We start from the raw sequence: 12,273 nt of genomic DNA, 5'->3' as shown, positions 1-12,273 counted from the left end.
TATTGCGAGATCTGAGAAAAGTTTAGAGCTGCATCTTCTGATTCATCAATCTCTCGGCTCCATTGCTGTGTTGTTCCCTGTGCTGCAGCCCTTGAATTGTTTGAACCATCAATCTCGCCCCTATTAGATCTGCGCTGTCTGCTCGATGGTCACGTCGAGGCCCTGGAGTTATGGCCGAGGCAGGAGCTGATGGAGACGCGAAGGGGGTGGGGGCGAGGGTAGTTTAGAGATGCGCCGGGCACGTAGATGAGGAAGAGTAGCCGCGTCCGTGTCATTTTCAAGTTGCTGTCGGTCGACACATCCAGTCGGCCGTAAAGAGTCCTGCGAGGCCCAATGTTCAGGCCGTAAAACCAAATTAAAATATTAAATCTGTCAGAGCCCGTCTCGTAAATACAGCCATATATTACTCACCCCCCATCCATAAAAGTGAAAAAGGGTCGAGGCATTTTACAAGGGGGAGAGCAGGGGCTTCTTTTTTTTCTCAAGGTGATGTATCACAGCCCCCCCACCTTTGGACGAAGGTAATTATTCAATGGGCAGAGTGATGGCGAGCAAGGATGGGTCGATGCTGAGCAGCGGATGCATTGCAGTATTGATAAAAGCTGTCGAGGCATACAGACCTGATTTCTGATGAAACGCTGATCCAATTAGAGATGTTACTCATTTTTAAGGAAGGAAGTAACGTCTGTAGTTGCGAATTGTCTAGAAAAGATTGGGTGATTACAAAACAGTCTTTCGTCCTTTATTCCCTTTTCCCCATGTGTTCAAAAGGGAAACGTTGACTTCAAAGGTCTTTATCTTCGATAATTAACCAGAGTAATCCCTCACTATAATGTAGTTTATCTTTTACAGTCGCACAACTCCAGGGATTTTCATCATGCATTGGGTTTTGCTGTAGTCTTTCACGAGGCTGACACACACTGCAGGAGGGATTTTGGCCCACTCCTCCACACAGATCTCTATATCAGTCAGGTTTCTGGGCCCTCGCTGAGAAACAAGGTGTTTGCGCCTCAGGGTCAGAATTGTACATGATACACAGCTGTATCGCACAAATAAATTGTTAAAAAAAATCATACATTGTGGTTTCTGGATTTTTCTTTTTAGTTTATCTCTCTCACAGTGGACATTCAACCACAATGAACATTTCAGACCCCTCCATATTTAAGTGGGGGAAAAAGCAAAATAGCAGGGTGTTCAGAATACTTAATTTCTTCACTGTATCTCCCACAATAAACAAGGGTTCACTGTATTTGCATTCCAATGAGGCTTATTCCTTCGACAGTCTTTTTATCAAAAATTCTACACATTTAATACGCATACTGTTACTCTTTTTTCTCCCTTCTTTACTCTGGTAACCATTAGTCATCCACCAATAAGACTTTTCCTACTTTTGCAAGGCCCTGTATTAACTGACCAAATCCTCAGTTCCCCCTTAGTAACTTGTTTTATTGATGTCAACCCAAACTCACATCTTCACTCGTGTCAAAGTCTGGATTTAAAAAGAAGTTATATGCAAGAAGCATTTTAAAGTGGTCTTTTTCTACCTGTAGTTTCCTTCAGAACCAGTGATTTATAAGCCCATTTCCCTTGGCTGTCCTGTCGAGTATTCACTGAGATCAGAGCCATTAGCTTTAGCAGATGCTAGGAATGTTGGGACAGGCGTCCAGCTGCTCCTTCTGTGCTCAGCTAATTGGCTGGCAGGTGGCCGTAACATTGCCAGCAAACCAGGAAAAGATAGGCAGTTGGCATCTTGGACAGTAAGAAAAATATGGTCTTGTAGATTACTGGAGGAATAGTCATTTTTCATTCATTTTTAGAAGTTTTTACTATTTGTTGTTATACTTAGTTTATGTACAATATTTTATGCACCATGAGGCACATAAAAACCTTTCAATTTTTTTCAAAAGCTGACCATGCACCTTATAATACAGTGCCTTATATACAGATCAATATTGAGTCGCAACAGGTTCACTTTTTCCCTGCAGAAGAAGTACAATCATGATTTTAATTAGTCACTGTTGGCGAAAGTTTTTTGGAGGTAAAGAAGGCGGGTCCTTTTTACAGGCTTGCATAGGCTGAAGCGGGGTATAAAAAAGCTTGCAATTGGCCAAATAAGATGTGAATCACAAGTTCAGTTGGTCTAGGGCAATTTTCCCTCTAATTTTCCACGGGTCTGAGCGTTTACACAAAGTCGATGAGCAGCGCTTGAAACAACAGTGAGCAACCATAATCCCAAGTGTGGCAAGGTAATTAATTATCAAACATGTCCAAAACTTGACATCAAGTTACATTTTGCTGAGTTTCCGGCAATGCAAAATTATTTTTCTCTTTTGAATGAATTGACTCATGTACTGTTGCAAAGGTTGTACGGCCTACAAACGTCGTTTGTTCTTACAATTCTTTCACAAGATATCCATTTCTTTTTATTTCCTGATATATTTTGTCGAATAATATTAACATTTTGGGGGGCTTATTTAGTCGGTTGTAAGATACAGAACTGTATTTAATCACATTTTTTGTGGAAGTACAATGTTGGCAACAAGATTCAGTTGATATAATTGGAAATTATTTGAATGCAACACAATTTTTTTCTACTTTTTTCTGTTTTTTTTTCCACTTTTTTAAAAATTCCTTAAAAAAAGAATCTCATTGTGTTTATTTTTTCTGAGCTGTTAAACTTTTTTTCTTTTTGTTCTCTATTTACTTTTTTCCTACATTTCTTTCTTTTCTGTTTTTCTCTTTTTTTTAAAAAAATTTTTCCTTCTCCTTTATCTTCCTTTTGTTTCTTTTTTTATCAGCTTTTCACTACTTTTTCATTTTTGTATTTTTTTTCTTTTTTGTTCTATTCCCTCCTTCCTTTAAGTCATTTTGTGCATAATTTTACATAATATTTGGTCATGTTGGGATTAAAGAAACAAAAACAACCCGAAGAGCCGTTTAGAACCCGAAAGAGCCGGTGCTTTTTAGTGAGCCGAGACGAAGAAGCCGGTTCCCCGACAAATTCTACTAACTTTACTCAACTTCGTTCTCCTCGAATCGACTTCAAAATTCCGCATTTAGGACACAACGTCAGGGGAACCCGTGTATTTTTACCTTCATGCACTGTAACTTTGACTCGAGTCGCTTGAGCCCTCATTTTTGTGCGCTGGCTAGATTTTCTTGTGCGCTGAGAATGTGCGAGCAGTGCGCAATTGCGCATGCGCGCAGCTTAGAGGGAACACTGGTCTAGGGTATAGATCAAATAATTGTACTAGTTTTTTTGTAAACATGAATTATATGGTTGAACAAACAGCTAACAACAAGCAACGTCCATCAATCCAAGGAGGCTTTTTAGCAGATTTGTTTTTAAATTTGTCAACATTATCGCATGTTTTTTGGAGTATCTTAATATTTACACAGTTGGACCCACTCACAGATGTGAGGAGATCATGGTATTATAATTGGATTTGATTGCTGCAAAACCATGAGCTTATATTTTTCTGGTTTCTTGTTTAACACTGATTGTGATGTTTCTGTGATAAATACATTCTTAAAAGGCATATCTTGAATGCAGTGAGTTAAGTTTTCCAATGATATGTGGCATGACATATTTCAGTGATTGGTGACATCTTTCAGGCACCGTGACTGTATGTGTCTGAGACACGTATTTGCCTCTCAACATTCCGCTGGCGGGCTGTCGAAACTTTAAGTGGTTTATAAAGTTTGACTGACCTATCTGACTGTTTTGTTGACAGTCCTACTATAGCGCCCTATAGTCAGGTGCGCCTCATGTATGAAAAATATATGATAAAAGACTATTTTGTGGGGTCCCCCTTATAGTTCAGAAAATATGGTTTCCTTACCTTGAAAATGGCTGATTTGAACTCTACACCAGAAACAAAGGAAAAAAAGGTAACAAACATGTATAAGCAGTTAACTAGTTTGCACACGGATCAGCTTCAATCATTTTCGGCAAAAACACATTTTATGTTTTGCAAATGTTAATAATCGCCAAACACTGGCAAAACGACATGTGGTGTGCCTGAAGAGAGATGGGCGCCATTAGACTGTACTCGCTCAAGTCAAACCACAGGGAATGTTGCCCCTGCGACCTTAGTGGTTAAGGGATCCACACACAGACCACACACATACTGTATATTAGCTACAATTTTTTTGTAAATCATAGTCCTGTTTTCTGATTTGTTTCAGTTCATGATGCTCTTTTATGATTTTTTAAAACAATATCATACTGTACTTTTGCGGGGCTTGGAACAGATTAGCGCATTTACATTCAAACTGTGTCACTTACAAAGTTTTCAGGTTACGAAAGTACTTCCGGAACAAATTAAATTTGTAAGGAGAGGTACCAATGTATGCAAGTTCTTGGGCTGGAAATGAATTAAATTAAAAGAAATCAGTTTAGAAAATTCTGCTACAACCCACAAAGCAGAAATGTGTATATTCTTGTGTCTTCAGGTTGGATATTTGTGTTTGCTTTCAAAACACCTTCAATGGCGTCTTCACACCAAACATGAAATATTTTGTGTCGCCATGTGTCTCACGCTTATTTATTCACGTCAACGGGCGTACAGCTCGGAGTATTTACAAACCAAGTCAATCTGTCTGTCCTCCATTTGTTTTCACTTCATCACATGTGTTTATTGTTCATGTAACAATATACAAGTTATCTCTGCATCGTTCCACTGTGACATAGCACAGTGAGGTAATGCTCAAAAATTTCTAAAGACTATTGGCTACCACTAACACAACTATCAGAAAAATTCTCTTTTGAATCAATGCTGGGAACCTCATGCTTTTGGCGCTGAGAAAATCTAATTTTATTTAGAGTTACAAGTATACTTTTAAGATTTTTTCTTCCTTGATAAAAAAAAAGAGAAAACTGATCAGCCATCTGCTAGATAACCCAGTTTTGCTTATTTTAAGTATAGCATTAGCTATTTTACAAGAAGTACTAGTTGAAACCGAAGGCCAAACGATGTTTCGCCACGTGTTCTTTCCTGGGGGCAGACTGAGTATTCAGAAAAATAGAGCTGGAGAGAAACATTGCAGTTGAGGACATTTTTTCACGAAGTTTCAAAATAAAGTTAAAACAGGAGCCTTCAACAGGCAAAGAAAGGAAATCACATATTATTCAAGAGCCGTTTGTTAAAACTGGTCGCAGCTGTGTTTTGAAGGTTATAGAATAAGATAAGGGCGGAAGACCAATGCTGGGAAAGTACTGATATGAAAACATACAACAAGCAAATACTTCATTCAAATATGTGGAAGAACATAAGTGTGTTTATAACAACTAAATGAGTAACGTTATTATTCAAGTAATGCTGTGATGATTAATCTCATCTCATCATCCGTACCGCTTATCCTCATTAGGGTCGCGGGGGGGCTGGAGCCCATCCCAGCCATCTCCGGGCAGTGGGCAGGGGACCCCTGAACTGGTTGCCAGCCAATCGCAGGGCACACAGGGACAGACAACTCATTCGCTCATTCACACCTAGGGACAATTTGGACCAGCCAATTCACCTGAAATGCATGATGATTAATTAATAAATATAAATATAGCTGGAAAACCTAAATGGTGACAACATACTCAGTGATCCATTTTAATAAACACAACACATTGAAGCCACAAAAGATGACTATAATCCATCCATTTATTATCTGCACTGCTTATCCTCAGTAGGGTAGCGGAGGTGCTGGAGCCTATCCCAGCTATCTTTGGGCAGTGGGCAGGGGACACCCTAAACTGGTTTCCAGCCAGTCGCAGTGCACACATATACAAACGACTCACTCATTCCCACCTAGGGACAATTTGGACCGGCTAATTAACCTGACATGCATGTTTATGGAATCTGGGAGGAAACCGGAGTGCCCGGAGGAAACTCATTCAAGCACGGGGAGATAATGCAAACTCTCCACAGGAAGGCCGGTACCTGGATTTGAACTAATGCCCTCAGAACTGTGCCACACAAAGACGCGCTAATCACTCAGATGCCCTGCTGCCGAATTACTAATAAAATGTTCTGGCAATGGGGTAAAATTCAAAATTTTTTCCGACCAAGATGCTGGTCAGAGAAAAATGGATGCGCTTAAATTCCCTACTTTTATTATGATGCTGCGTACCATAATCCTACTCCGAAAGCTGGCCAATTTGCCGGTTGAACCCACTTGACCACACACATAAACATCTTGCAAAAATATGTGCAGCTTTAATGGGCAGTGTAAACGTGTTTAGTCGTTTTCATTTGGATTAGTAAAGGTATTTAATTACCCTGAGATAAGTTACAAGCACAATTACATTTTGTTGTTTTTTTTTTCCCACCATGTAATCCCCACATAAACATGATTATAGCAGCGTGTACAGGGTAACCTCGGCCCCAGCGTATGGTCTGGAGATGGATGGACCTCACCGCCGTCTGACATCGAGTCTTAGTTTCTGCTGTCGATCCGCAGGAGCTCGGCCTTGAGACTCGGATTCCCGTCATCCTCTGCTTGTTTACCACACTTGGTTGTTTCTCCTCTAGCACTCTCTTCCTCTCCTAGCTTAATTAGGATGTGGGGGAGATGCTTGTCGCTTGAGTAAGCTTGCTATCAGATGATTAATTACTACAGGGGGGAGGCAGTTGGGTTTAACAGGGTGGCCTGGAGAAGACAAGGTTGCCCGGTTGTACAAAGCACCCTCTTTCCTCCCCTTACCTCGTTGCTGTTCATCTCTGTCTCGTTCACCCTCCCCTTCTGCTCTCTCCTTGAAAACGAAAAAACAACCACATATCCTTGCCTGACCCCTGGTGGGCGTGGTCGAGGAGAACCCTCAACTGTGTTTATGAAGACAAACGGCTGATGGTCGACAAGCGAATGCGATTGCCAAGCAGCTGTTCATTGCCGCAATGATCATTGCCTACATGCAGCTCATTAACGTCTCTGCAAATGTTCACTTGGATCTGAAGTACTCATGCCTTGGCTGGTGTAGAAGTGTGGCTGTGATTAGCCAGCATGTACTCGACTTCCAGTATGGTCGGCCAGAGGGCAGAAACTCTATTACGCAATCGGTCTTTGGCCCTCTAACTATAGCCTTGTCACAGCTACGTAAGATTGATGGGTTGGCCATTGGAAACGTTTATCATTAATAGTGGTACCCAGATGGAACCTAAATGCACGTGTATTGTACACTTTAGTGACGCAACCACAATAAAACCAGTTGACACATTCACTGGTTTTTGAAGAACACGCCAGACCGTCAAATGGCCCAAATGGCTCTCATTATCAAACCTTTAGTCAGAGATTTTAATTTATTACTTTTCTTCAAGAGTAAACAGTCAATACCTGGGAACATGCTCTTGAATCATAAATGCTCTTATCCTGACCATAGAAGTCGTTTAGACTGGTTGACTTGAAAATGGAGCAGTGCATTACCTTTCATGATTGTGGGTAACCAGCCGTAATTCTAGATAACAAGATCTACCCAGCAAAAACTGGTCGACAATACAGTACAATAAAAAGATTTAAAAGCGACCTAACCTTGACCCAGAAAGCCTAGGTAATTATAGGCCAGTGTCAAATCTGCCATTTCTTGCGAAATTACTTGAAAAGGTCGTTGCACAGCAGCTAAATGACTTCATGTCAGAAAATAACCTTTTTGAAACTGTCCAGTCAGCATTTAGAGCAAATAATTCTACTGAGACAGCCCTTGCAAAAGTAACCAATGATCTCCTTTTAACAATAGATTCTGGTGCCTCATCAATGTTACTGCTGCTGGATCTCAGCGCTGCTTTTGATACGGTCGACCACAACATATTATTGATTCGCCTAGAACGCATTGGTATCTCAGGAACTGTACTCTCGTGGTTTAGGTCCTACCTGTCAGACAGGATGCAATGTGTTAACTATGGCAATATGACCTCTAAACAATCTAATGTCCCTTGTGGTGTTCCTCAAGGCTCTGTACTTGGCCCCCTTCTTTTTAGTATTTATATGATCCCGCTTGGTGACATTATCCGCAAGTATAATATTAGTTTCCATTGCTATGCAGATGACACTCAACTGTATGTGCCACTGGAAAAAACTGGACATTTAAGTTTTAGAAATCTGGAGGATTGCCTTACTGAGATTCAAAGATGGATGTCAAATAATTTTTTACGCCTTAACCGAGAAAAAACTGAAATGTTGATTATTGGTCCAGCTCACTGTCGTCATTTGTTTTCAAACATTACCCTGAACCTAGACAAATGTAATATCACCCATAGTGACTCGGTCAAAAATCTAGGTGTTATATTTGATCCTAATCTGTCGTTTCAGTTACATGTGAAAAATATTACTAGAATAGCTTTCTACCACCTCCGTAATATTGCGAAGATTCGTTCAATGCTGTCCCAATCAGATGCAGAGATTTTAATTCATGCGTTTATTACTTCTCGGCTTGATTACTGTAATGTATTGCTTTCTGGTCTCCCGATGTCTAGCATTAAAAGTTTGCAGCTGGTTCAGAATGCGGCAGCTAGACTTTTGACTAAGACTAAAAAGTTTGAGCATATTACACCTGTATTGGCCAACTTGCACTGGCTCCCAGTCCACTTAAGATGTGACTTTAAGGTTCTCTTATTAACATATAAATGTTTGCATGGGCTTGCACCCTCTTATCTCTCTGATTTGATTTCCCCCTATGTTCCTGCACGGAGTCTGCGCTCGGAAAATGCCGGTCTACTTGTGATTCCGAGAGCCAAGAAGTCTGCGGGCTCGAGAGCGTTCTCCATCCGGGCCCCGGTGTTGTGGAATGCCCTGCCTCTGGAGATAAGATCTGCAACCTCAACGGAAGTTTTTAAATTGAGGCTTAAGACACACTTTTATTCCAAAGCATATGATTGATGCCCACCTCGTATTCTGTTTTGTCCTGTCTTTTTCTGAGGCCTGCCTGGCTGATACGAAGGAGAAGGATGATTTGGGATGGGTCAGCGGACCGGGGTCTGACCTGCAGCATGTCAACCCCTGCATTTACCAGCTGGCGTCGTCGTTGATGTCATGCTCTTTCCGGACATTTTCAACATCTTACCTAGTGTTTACTATTCTGTGTACAGTAATGCTAATTGTAATTCACCCTGTTCAATCCTGGAAGGGGGATTACCACATGTGAGGTCCTTTCTCAAGGTTTCTCTTTTCTCCTCACACTGAGGTTTTTGAGTTTTTCCTTGCCCGCATGCTGGTTTGCTAGTTTAAGATCAGGTAATTGTGTAATTTTGTAACTGTAATCCTGTGCAGTCCTTTGAGACATTTTTGTGATTAAGGGCTATATAAATAAATTTGACTTGACTTGACTTGACTTGAAAATAATTGACTACTTCAAAATGGGTTGAAGAGTGAAAGCACGTTCGTTACTCTGCCAAAGTCCAAAATATATACATTATAATATACTTAAGAATCTCCCCCTTATATTGAATGACCGTTTTTTCACAACATGTTTTTCTGCACAACACAGACAAGCATGCAAGTGTGCATATTTAAAAATACAGCAGTAGCAAAACTGAATTTGGTTGTGGTATATTTAAGTATTAATTACAAAGTAAAACACACAGAAAAAACTTGTCCAAATTCGTTTCTCAGCATCCTCCAACTTGCGAACCTTCGATTCTGTCACGGTTTCCATGGCGCCCAATTGGCAACCGCCGTGTGGCGCCAGTTCCTGTCATGGTTGCCAGGGGCCCCGCCCATGGACACCAGCTGAAACTCTTTGACAGATTGCTCCCTGTGACTACTTAAACGCTGTCCTGTGAGTCGCTTGGGGTCGGAGCGTCTGAGAAACTCTGTTTTGACACATCAAGCCCATAGAATCTCCGTTTATCCTGTGTTTATGCTCTTCTTTTGCCAAGCCCTGTGAATCTCGTTTTTTTTTCTGTATTTTTACTCCTGTTTTGCCCTCGCCACGATCTGTTTGATTTTGAACACTCCCGCGTTCCGAGCAATCTACTCCCCGCGACCAACGAGCTCCTGATCGAGTGTGCGTTCCTCTCTCTTCTCCCCAATAAACTGTGAGTGGGTTCTGCTTCCGGTTTCCTGTCTTGGTCCTGACAGAACGCTCTGACCACAAAATGAACCCAGCGAACGCTCACACAAGCGTGGATTGGGGGGAGCTGGAAAATCCCTACGCTCTGCAGCAGTTGCACCGGACAGAGGGCGCGGTCTGGCGATTGTCGAGTGACGTCACCGCCCTTCAACTGCTGTTCCAGCAAAATCTGACCCTAACCCTAACCCTGTTTCCTGTCCTGGTCCTGACGGATTCATTAAGCTTCAATTTTCTCGAGACTGCTCGGTTTCCATTTTGTTCTGTGTAGCATGGAAATCAACACATGATTGCGGACAAAAAAAAATTAAATACTGAAGGCAATTTTTACATAGGGGTCGCACTGTCATCCATGCTAACAGTGAAGAGGCGCTTCAGTCTTGCTCCCGAACTCCAGCATTCTTTTCTATCACTTTCTCAAGACAACCACCTTCCTCTCCCCAAGGCTGACCTCCCCCACTCCATCACAGCAAAATGTCCGCCGACGTGGTGGTTGCGGTTCCTTCGTCTGTGATAAATGGCCGACACACGGGAGGAACGCTCGACCCTAATAGACAGAGCGGATTGAAACGTAGGGGAAGTAAATGTTAAGGGCCTCATAAAACATCCATTCCACAGCCCCCTTTGCACTCTGTGTCCCCCGTCGTATGTCACCACCATCCTCACTGCTGCCCTTACAATCCTACCTGCCACGTTTTCCTCTCTGTGTCTTTCATTATCTCTTACCCCATTCACACTTCCCCTCAAAGTTGCCCTTCCCCTGGTTTTTCATTGTGAGGAAGAATAGAGGGACGGTGACAACCTTGCTATTCTTTAAACAAAGAGGTAGATCGAGAGTCTTACCAGCAATGGAGGCGGCAGTGGATCCCACTCTAAGGGGCCGGTCACACAGACATTTGCGGCTGAATCACGGCTAAAATTTTGCGGGTTTTTTTTGCCCGTGGTTGCCCGCCATGGAAAATGCGCAAAATTGGCTAACCTGCTGTTCATCGGTGGTATGCCCGCAAAACACGCCGGCGACTGTTCCGCTTCCTCATCGCGTCATTTCTGCGTCATTTTCTCGTGTGGACCACGGGTATAAAAGCTCCCGAGCCGGTGTTAAGCCCAAATCCGACTCCTACGCAACACCCACACCGCCCCACCCCCTCCCGTAACTTTTCATCCACGTTAACAAACGCATTTTGTAGAATACGATCACACTTTATTGTTTTAATAAGCGTTTTATATAGAATACGATCACTTTTGTTGGAAGCGCAGCAGAATGCGCGCGAGGGGGGGAGGATTTACCGTTCGATTATGTTCACAACAAAAACAAAGGCGGAATGGTTTATGTTGTATTACATTCCCAACAAATGCAAGACGAAGTGGATTTTGTTTAATGTTCGCCATTACATTCCCTAAAAGTGAGATAAATCGAGGTAAAAGTGGTTGGAGTAGCGAGGGGATGCAAATCTCGGCAGGGATGCATTTCTCGGGCTGTAGAAATCATAACCGCTCAAGACACAGTCCCGTGAAGATCAAGATTTCAAGCTATGGCATCATCTTTATTTTATTATCTTGAAAATAAATGTCAAGAAATAAAAATGGATTAAGACGAGGTCACTGCGCTGACGGGGATCCATGTTCACCCCCTTGACGTCTCGAGCACAACTGACGTGTGATCGGCATTCGCGCTGTTTATACGCGGAGAAAGGCGTTTGACTGTCACACGCGTAACACGCTAATTTCACGTAATAACACCGCGATACAGGCGCAGAACATGCTATTACCATGCTCCACCCACGATTACCCGCTGAAATTTCCCGTCCTACCCATGTGTAACCACGCCCTGGCCGCGGCCAGAGCACGTCGTTCCGCGTCATTTCCGTGTCATTACCTCGTGTTGACCACGTGTGCGGCACGCGGTTTAACACGTGCTCAAACTTTTGAGCAGCTCAAAAGTTTTGAACGCGGCCAACCACGTGAAAATTTCCGACCGCGAGTAAAGCACTGCTCTATCTCGTCTATATGGCGGTCTCAAAACGTCCAACAGCGTCCAACGGCATCTGCTTCACGGTCAGAAATTTCTGGCCGTGGTCCTGCCTCGATACGCTCGTGAAAGGCTGTGTTCCTGCGCTCTCAAGAATTGAAGAGCGCAAAATATTTTCGCGCTGCCACCCGCGCGCGAATTTCCGACCTCGTGTTATGCACTGCCGTATCTCGTCTGAATGGCGAACTCAATGCGT

The 12,273-nt window shown here is 42.6% G+C and overlaps 1 long non-coding RNA gene across 1 annotated transcript; it reads right to left on the bottom strand.

Moving 5' to 3' along the window:
* Window positions 1-287: 287 nt before the first annotated feature.
* LOC148374071 (uncharacterized) lies at window positions 288-1,646 on the bottom strand. The gene is made up of 4 exons (XR_015852864.1): window positions 1,545-1,646; window positions 621-702; window positions 412-509; window positions 288-321 (listed from the first exon to the last, which is right to left on the bottom strand). It is a non-coding gene; the product is annotated as an uncharacterized LOC148374071 (long non-coding RNA).
* Window positions 1,647-12,273: the final 10,627 nt, after the last annotated feature.

Source organism: Urocampus carinirostris, chromosome 1, assembly GCF_059441175.1.
Source record: "Urocampus carinirostris isolate Australia breed hairy pipefish chromosome 1, RoL_Ucar_1.0, whole genome shotgun sequence".
In the NCBI taxonomy this organism is placed as follows: domain Eukaryota; kingdom Metazoa; phylum Chordata; class Actinopteri; order Syngnathiformes; family Syngnathidae; genus Urocampus; species Urocampus carinirostris.
This window is presented reverse-complemented; position numbering and strand designations above follow the sequence as displayed.